Source organism: Suricata suricatta, chromosome 2 (genome assembly GCF_006229205.1).
Source record: "Suricata suricatta isolate VVHF042 chromosome 2, meerkat_22Aug2017_6uvM2_HiC, whole genome shotgun sequence".
In the NCBI taxonomy this organism is placed as follows: Eukaryota; Metazoa; Chordata; class Mammalia; order Carnivora; family Herpestidae; genus Suricata; species Suricata suricatta.
In genome coordinates this window covers 59,656,675-59,666,382 of record NC_043701.1, presented here as the reverse complement: position 1 = coordinate 59,666,382, position 9,708 = coordinate 59,656,675, and positions in this window count along the sequence as shown.

The following is a 9,708-nucleotide window of genomic DNA, read 5'->3' as shown; positions in this document are numbered from 1 at the left end:
GTCTATTCTCCATTGTTTCATACCCAGAGGCAGAATTGCGTGCCTACCCCCAGCCACACTCAGGTACAGTTAGGGGTAAGATAATGTTAGTTTGTAAAATAACAGTGACTTTCTCTTCATAATTATGGTTCCCATGCTTCTTGCCATTTTGCATACAATGCATTAAGGATTAATAGAAATAATATTAACCTCCATCTTAGAGATCATTAACCAGCACTTACTTTTTGTCAGGGTCTCCATTCAGGGTTTAATGCTGATCATCTCATTTAATCTTTACAACAACCTTTAAGGTAGATATTATTATTATTATTATTCCCATCTCATAAGTGAGAAGACTGGGGTTCACCTCAAATGCCTTTGGCTTGGGAAGATAACTGATAATTTTCAGCCATTATTTTATCTGGTAGGTGTATGCTATTAGCATGTTACTTATAAGAGTCACATTTATTAAATGAAGAAAAGGCTAATATGAATACATGAAAACACAATTCTCTACCACCAATTTTGAACATGGGCTGAATATAAAACTATGTCACAGGGCACCTGGGTGACTTAGTCAGTTAAGCATCTGACTTTGGTCAGGTTGTGATCTCACGGTTGGTGAGTTTAAGCCCCACATTGGGCTCTGTGCTGACAGCTCAGAGCCTGGAGCCAGCTTCAGATTCTGTGTCTCCCTCTCTCCCTACCCCTCCCCTGCTCACACTCTGTCTCTCTCTCTCAAAAAAAAAAATAAATGTAAAAAAATTTTTAAAAAAACGATGTCACTATCACCTGTTTGATTGGCAGCTGGGTTGTGGTGGTACCTTCTTCTCTTTCCCCCAATTTCATGGTCAAATACCCACTTAAACAAACCAAAAATATGAAGTCACAATAGTACTGGAAACAAGAAGTGTCCACTGGGAGTCTGCCAAGGTGTATAAGAGTTATCACTAACTAGCCATTAGAACGCTAGGCTGAGCAAGGGTAATGGCCATTTCACTTCTTAGGCTTTGAAGAACAACAGAGCAAGTATGAATAAGGTAGAAAGGCGTTCCCACCAATGATTACCACTCCTGCTGAAGGTCTGGCCTGATCAGTTAGAAAGTAGCATGTATCTCCCCTACTGGGAAACAGCTATTTCCTGAGCTCCACCACACGTCCAAATGATCAGGAACCCCTTCATTCATTAAGCATTACTGAGACCCTTCTGTATATGAGACTCTCTTCCAGGCAGTGGGATACAGTGAGGGACAAGACAGGCAGTGTCCTACCTCAGGTAGCTTCATTCTGGAGGTAGGTGGGCAGATTGGCATAGACAGACCATTTACAAGCCAGAGAGTGACCAGAACAACACTGAGAAAACTTAACTGAGTGGGTAGAAATATTTGCAAACCATGTATACATTAAGAGGTTTATATCTGAAATATATAAAAAAATCATACAATTTAATAGTAAAAAACCAATAATGTAACTAAAACATGGGTAGAGGTTCTGAATAGACATTTTTCAGAGAAATACATACAAATGGTCAGCAGATACATGAAAAGGTACTCAACATCGCTAGTCACCAGAGAAGTGAAAACACACTGCAATATCACCTCATACCTGTTAGAATGACTATTATCAAGAAGAAAAAATAATAAGTGTTGGCGAGGGTGTGGAGAAAAAGGGAACCTTTGTGTACGTTAGTGGGGATATAAATTGGTGCAGTCACTATAGAAAACAGTAAATTAAATAAAGAATACCATGTTACCAGCAATTCTACTTTTGGGTATTAATCCAAAGGAAAGAAAACACTAATTTGAAAAGATACATACACCCCCATGTTCATCACAGCATTAGTTACAATAATTAAGACATGAAAGCAATTTAAGCGTCCAACAATGGATGAATGGATAAAGATGTAGTATATGTATTCAACAGACTATTATTCAGCCATAAAAAAGAAGAAAATCTTGCCATTTGTGCCACCATGGGCAAACTCTGAGCTAAGTGAAATAAGTGAGATAAAAAAAAAAAGACAAATACCATATAATCTCACTTATATGTGGAATCTCTCTCAACCCCCAAAATCCTAACTTGAAGGTACAGAGATCAGGTTTGTGGTTTTCAGAGGTGGGGGCTGGAGGGGTGAAACGTGTGAAGGTGGTCAAAAGGTATTAACCACCAATTATAAAAAAAGCAAGTCATGGGAATGTAATGCACAGCATGGTGACTATAGTTAATAATATTGTATTATGTATCTGAAAGCTGCTGAGAGTTAATTTCAGAAGTTCTCCTCACAAGAACAAAAAGGATGTTAACTACATGTGGTGACCACTTTGCAATATGTACAAATATCAAATCATTACATTTGACACCTGAAACTAATATGTTAATAACAATTGTATCACAATTAAAAAATAAAAGTACGTTGAAAAGCTTTTTTTTGTTTTAGTTTTTGTTTGTTGTTGTTGTTTTTGAAAAGCTTTTAATCACGTTTCTGCCAGTTTCTAAGGGATACTTTGGTAAAAATACCAAATATTTTGGCTCTAATACCTCTAATACCCCACCCAGCCAGATTCTGATAGTCATTTACTACTTTTAATGTGAGACTGGCCATGGATCCCTCCTAGACTTCATTTTCTTCAAGTGCAATCCCTGTTTTAAACTTTCCTTACATTCACTGTAGTTATTGGCACAAGTAAAAGATCAATGTAGATTTGCTCATTGAACTAACCTTATGAAACAACAAACTCCGAGAAGCAAGAGCTTCTAGGGAGTTCTGGGCCCATAACCACAGCTACAATGAGGATTTAGTGCTTAGCCCCATCAAGGAATGTCACTGAATCCTTATCTTTCCATTATCCCAGTTGGAGCTGAGGATAAGCTGAATAAGCTTTGAGGTTGAAGACTTTAATGACTGTAAATCTCCTTTAGAATTCTCTGGATGTGCTCTACTTCAGGGTGCCAATAATAATGGTAGATAATCATGGGACAGAGATGGTATTATTCAGTTCATCCCTGTCTTTAGTGAAGTTGTGGGGGAAATGGGAGGGGGTGCAAATATTGGAATTAGCTTTTACTGGAAAACAATTTTTAAAAACCAACAGTTCTCATGTATCTGTCTTGGAAGATTCTTCTGCTTTTTTTTTTTTTAGGGAAGATTCTTTGGGATGAGATTTTGTGGTTGAGTATCAAATACTCTGTTTCTAAAAAATGTATTTATTTGGTTATATATGTATTTACTTTTATCCCAGAGACGTTGGGCAATATCCTATTTTCCCCTGATGAAGCTACTCTTTCTAGTTATAATAATAGTAATGGCCAACTTGCTTATAGCATTTACTAATCACTAGGCACTGTCCTAAGAATTTACAAGTCCTAATTCAATTAACTTATAACAGTCCAATTAGATGGATATTTTTATTGTCTATTTTATAGTTAAGGAATTGGAAGCACAGCAGGAGTAAGTGGTTAGGTCAAGGCCACAAAGCCTTGAAATGATACAGCTGGGGTTCATAAAGGTCAGGCTCTAACCACTGTGTAGAGCTTTGGGCCTAAAGCAACCACACTGAACTACAGTGAGGGACAGGGAACCCATGGGCTTTTAAATCAAACAACCCCTATGAGATTCTGGTCCAATCTATAGACCTCCCTGGGCCACATTTTCCATAGCCTCATAAAAATGAAACTCCTAATAATTACTTGACCAGTTTATCAGAGTGAAAGATAATGTCTGGGCAAAAAACTACAGTAGGGCCATGCAGGCACTCAGCACATATGAGATTCTGTCTTTAATGAAAAGAAATCTTCAGAACAAGGAGAATCTGTTTTATCTGGTTCCCAGACATCTCTGGGTTCCATCCCCATCCTTAGATGCCTGATAGGGAGATGGGAACAGCATACATGTGACCTTCACCCTCATGTCCCATGGCACCGCACATCTGGAAGAGCTGTCACTCATACTCACACATATTTTGGCTCTAAAATTGCACCTGAAGGATACAGAAGGAAACTCAGAACTAAACTGAATTTTCTGAAATTTTTCTATGGCAAATGAGGCAGGGTGATGATTTTAGGTATTACCTCCTTCTGGCCTCAATGAAGCAAAACCCCAAACCAGCTTTTTTCAAAGGTGCAAAACAGGGGCACTGGGGTAGCTCAGTTGGTTAGCCTTTGTCCAACTTTGGCTCAGGTCATGATCTCGCAGTTTGTTGAGTTTGAGCCCCACATCAGTCTTGCTGCTGTCAGAGCAGAGCCTGGTTTGGATCCTCCATGACCTTCCCCCTCTGTTCCTTCCCAGTTTGTGCTTTTTTTTTTTTTTTTAAAGCTGCAGAACAGAGAAGAATTATGGCATAAAGATTCAGATGCGTTCAGATGTGAGTCTCCACCATCCCACAACCTCAAGTGAGATTAGCTTTGGTGAGCTCCAAGCTGACACAGAGTGTCTGTGGGGATGGTAGAAGGAAAAGTCTCATTCTGACCAATAGGTCAAACCCGTTGGAAACTCGTGTGTGACCCAGTGGGGCTGTGGGCCCAGCAACCCTGCTGCACTTGCCACTGAGGAGCAGTGCTCAGGGGGCAGGTGCAGCGAAAGGCATCATGTTTGGGCCTCCTGCAGGTCTTGCTTGTATTCCTGTTGTAATACATGAGCTGATGTTGCCTTGGGTACCATTCTCAGAGCACTGCATGGAATGTGTCATTTAGTCTCTACAATGGCCCTTATCATCTCTTAGGGTGAGTAAACTGAGACCCAGAGAGATTAAGTGACTGGCTGGATTTCCATAGTCAGTAGCCCTCTCTCTAGTACTTCCTCCTCTGTTGCCAATCTGTAATGGCTTCCCACAGCTCTTGAGTTCTGGAGGAAATCAGAGACAGCTCCAATACACAGCTGCTTTCAGCGACCTTCAGGGTCTAGCTTCTGTAACCCCATCCACTGTTTACTTTTTGCCCTTTCCATTACACACTCAGGATGTGATGAATTGTGTTCGAATGTATTATATTCTTTGCTGCCCCAGGACCTTTGCATGTGTTTCTTCTGCCTGGAACCACCTCTCTCTCATCTCCTGGTGCCAGGGTAATCACCACTCAGGCTTTTGGATAAACTTAGATCCAGTTTTCTACCCGACTAGAAGCAGGCAGTTACCTCACTATTTGCTATGTAGTACTCTGCTTTATGCTTATGATACAACATTTAACTTTATGGTATTGACTGATGTAACTTGGTTTTCCCCTCTAGATTTAAGGCTTTATGTGGCCAGACTTGGTCTGAAGAACATGGAATCAGCCACTGAGTGGGTGATTAATAAGTTTTCTGATGAATGAGAGATTGGCTTTCTTTGCTGTCTCATCCATACTATTGTCCCATCCCTAAAAATCCTAAACTTCCTTTGATAATTATCATCAGTATCACTTAATTAATCCTTTGTTGTCTCTATCTCTGCCCAGTGAGAGCAAAAATCCTTCTACCCCCAAATCCTTATTTCAAAGGAAATTATAGTGGCAAACAACGAAAGGAAAACAGTAGAAAGTAATAGCCTTTCTTTACTTTTTTTTAAAAGCTATTCTCTTGTTTCCCTCGAAGCCACTGACACATGTATAACCCTGGTCTCTCTGTAGCCTCATAACCCCGGAAACCACACATCATGTGCTTTGGATCTCACATATCACTCATGCTCGGAGGCAGGGTAAGAATGGAAAAAGCCTTGGTTTCAGGGGAAAACGAACTCAGGCCATATTCCCAGCACAACTACTCTCTAGATGTGTGAACTTGTGCATGATGTTAAGTCTCTCAGGGTCTTGACCTCCTCCCATCTCAGATGAGCATACTAACATGGAGTGGTTATAAGGATTCAATGGAGAAACAAATGCCAAGTGTCTAGCTAAGGCCAAACATGTAGCAAACAGTTACTGATGCCAATTTTCTTCTCTCTATTCTTTCTTTGTCCTTATGCCAGGAAATTTGGGTACAGGAATATTATAATGTCTGTGCAGAAATTATTAACCCGGGCTTTAGTGAGTCTGTGAACACCCTGAAACTACATGCAGAGTTGTGTAATACAGGGGATCTGTATTAGTTTCCTTAGGCTGTCTTAACAAAGGGACACAAACTTGGTGACTTAAACAACAGACATTTATTGTCTTGTAGTTCTGGGAGGCGAGAAGCCTCTCCCCTAGATTCTGGTGGCCTCAGGTACTCTCTGACTTACAGATGGTACTTTTGCTGGGTCTTCACCTTATTGCCCCCTGTATGTGTCTGTTTCTGTGTTCAGATTTCCCTTTTATATAAGGACATTAGTTTAATTAGATTAGGGCCAAGCATAATGGCCTCTTCTTCACCTTGATCATCTGCAAAGGCCCTATTTCCAAATAAGATCACATTCAAGGTACTGGGGTTAGGATTCTTACGTATCTTTTTGGAGGAGACACAATTCAACCCACTGCACTATTCATAGCTTTAACTGGATTCTTAAAGGAGTCTGTAGCCCTTCCAAAGATTAAGGGCTAGAAAACCTGCTTCATGGCTTAGCTTATATCAGCCTAGCCAGCAAGTTCATAGGCTTGACATGTGCCAAGTATATCTCAAGTACCAAATCATGGAGAAACACCACAGTGATTTTGATGGGTTTAGTTAGGCATATATTAATGGGCAGAGAATACATAAAGTCTCTTTCCACATCAGACATGATTATGATTGGAAATAACTGCTGTTTGGTTAAAATCCTGAAAGCTGTACTAAGAATTCCTTGAGTCTCATACTCAAAAAGTTTACAACCCAGTTGGTGAAATATTTTTATCAACTAACACAAATGAATGAAAAATTATAAAGTTGAGATTAGTGCCAGGATAGAAAGAAATATGATTTTATTGTAGCATATAATTAAGGAATTTGACTTGGCCTGGATCTTTCAGGAAAGGCTTCCCAGAGGAAATGATGCTTTATCTTAGATTGCAAAGACCAATTAAAGTGTACTTTAGGGGAAGAGTATTCCAGGCAGAGGAACAGAATGTACAAAGGCCCTGTGGTACAAGGGAACACTGTACATTACAGGAACTCAAAGAAAGCTCTATTAAAGCCTCCATGAGAGCTTGGAAAAAAGAGTTGGAGGTAGGAAAATGAGAGAATGGTATGAGGTGAGGCTGAAAGGCCTTTGGGCATAGTGAAGAGTTTGAGAAATTATCCTAGGAGAAAGAGAAAACTACCGAAATGCTTCTCCATCTTATTCAACCTGTATGTTAAGCTGTACTCTTAGCCCCCTACCTTTATAATTGCTTGAACTTCTTAGCCTTGGTTGTTTGAAGATACTAGTTTATTCTGGCATATTCCAGTTACTCTGACTAGCCTTTCAATGTCATTTTTCCTTTGTTCCTAAAATATTGCTTTCCACCCTGTCCCTGAGTGATCTCATCCTGTTGCCTGGTCTCAGCTACCACCCTTCTGCAAATGCCTCCAAAGCTTTCCCCTGGGCTGAAGTTGTCTTTCCCATCTGCTCACAAAAGAAATACTGCATGCTTTCAGTCATGTGAATATCAATATGGTCTTGAACTCTGTTTTATAACTCTGTGGGTAACTTATTTTTAGAAGATGTTACCAAATCCAGATCCTTTGGACTATTAACATGGATTTGCCACAGGGCAAAGGGGAATGAGTTACCTTTAGGGAGGCTTGAGCAGTGATTGATGGGGCGGGAGGTCTCAGCAAGGTGTCCCCTATCTGCCATGGAGAAAGTTGATGGATGGTTTTCCCGTATGCTCTCTCCTGACATAGAAAACACATGCTTTGAGTTTACTGAGGTTTCTGCTCCTGTTCCCTGAGGGACCCTGACTCAGGGTTACAATCACCCTCTGCTTACGTCCATGTGGGCATAGAGCATCACCCTCACTGTGCTGGTGTGGGTGGAAGCCAGCAGATTAATGCACTTGAAGGTCACTGTGGCAAGGTCTAAGTGAGTACTGGAAAATAAGACTGAATTGGCAGTCTTGGTGGGTTTGATGTTCAGGGAGTGGTGCTTTTAAGGGTATCTACTACAAAGGGTAAACAGGAGGAACAGGGGAAGAAAGGGAGACAGGGAGGGAAGAAATATTTACTGAACATTGCATAATCTTCTTTCACAGATATACTTTATTGGATCCTCACGAATGTCTAGAAAGGTAGGGTTTTTTTTTTAATCTTAATGTTTATAGCTTCAGAACATAAAAATGGGTCTCTTGAAATAAAAATAAAAAACGAATAACTTGTCAGATGAGTTGGGAATCAACCATTTTTCTTTCTTTTGTAGCTGATGTTCTTTTGACTATACCACAAAGCCTAGGTCATGGATTTGTTGAATTAGCAGGAACGCTTGAGTCATATTGGTTTCTGTCACTCCCATGAGGATTCAGCCCCCATTGAATTCTCTGGGCTGTTTCCTCAAGACATTTGTCCTAATCTATACATTAAAGTTGAAACCAGCTCATCCAGAAACCCAAACCACATGGTTGACAGCAAGTACCGGCAAGCCAGGTAGCTTGTTGGAGACAATCACCTCTGTCTTATCTCTGAAATCTCTCTCATTTGGTGCAGTTCCTACTTCCAGTCAAGTTTACCTGCCTAACGTGGCTCAGTTCATACTCTTTGACACTTGGACTTGTTTTTTTTTTTTTTTTTTTTTTGCAGGCTGTAACCCAGTACTAATTAAGGATTTGCCTCCTGGGCCACTCTTTGGTCATACTGGACTTGCCTTAGGTCCTTAAATGCTTCATGATCCTACCTGAAAGCAGAATTCTCATTCTTATCCTACCTGGCTGATATTCCAAGTGGCCCAATGCTAAACCCCTTTAAGGCAGGAGAGAGCTCAGAAAGAACCACATAGGGAAGATCTTCAAAAAATTTGGGGAGCTCTTCCAACCATAGCTTCCTTAAAGAAATTGCACCTGCCCCACAGCAAGAATGTCATGTTAAGGAATTTGAAGTGAAGTTTGTCCTGCAAGAACTATCTGCTCTAGTCATCATTTATGGGATATATTGGGCAAATGCTCATTCACCAGTATGTAGGGTGAATTCCCTTTTACTCAGCTCAGCCATTCTGTCCTTAAATCCCAAAGTATATTTATTTATTTATTTATTTATTTATATTCTATTTTTTTTTTTTATAATCCTACATTAGCACTCACTCCCCAGCCATGAGTTCTAGGGTTGGGTAATCCCAACATATGTGTCTCTTGTTCTAGAATTCTTTTTCTTTCATGTCCAGCATTTTGTCTTCATTACCTGTTTCCTGTGAATTCTTAAAAGGGTACCAATTCTCAGTCTCCTCCAGCCAGGGCTTTCAGACACTGCTGAATCATTCTCTACACCTTGTTTGCTGTTATTCCATATTGTCCATATTTTGGCACTGATGGAGACATGGATCCAACCCCTTCCCATTACTTCCTCAAACAAATTATTCAAGGTCTTTACTGCAGTCGGGGGCAGAGAGAAGGAATTTACAGATGGCAGGGAATGCGTCCCAAGGTCAAACATGACAACTTAAGAGTCTCTTGGAAACTGCCCCACGTTGCTTGGCCATCTCCTTCAGCAACCGCATCTCCTTCCTTTTCTCCTCGCTCCAATTCCTGTATTCCTGTCCTCTTTTAATTGAGAACAGGGGAACACTCTTTCTTTCTTTCTTTCTTTCTTTCTTTCTTTCTTTCTTTCTTTCTTTCTTTCTTCCTTCCTTCCTTCCTTCCTTCCTTCCTTCCTTCCTTCCTTTCTGTCTGTCTCTCTCT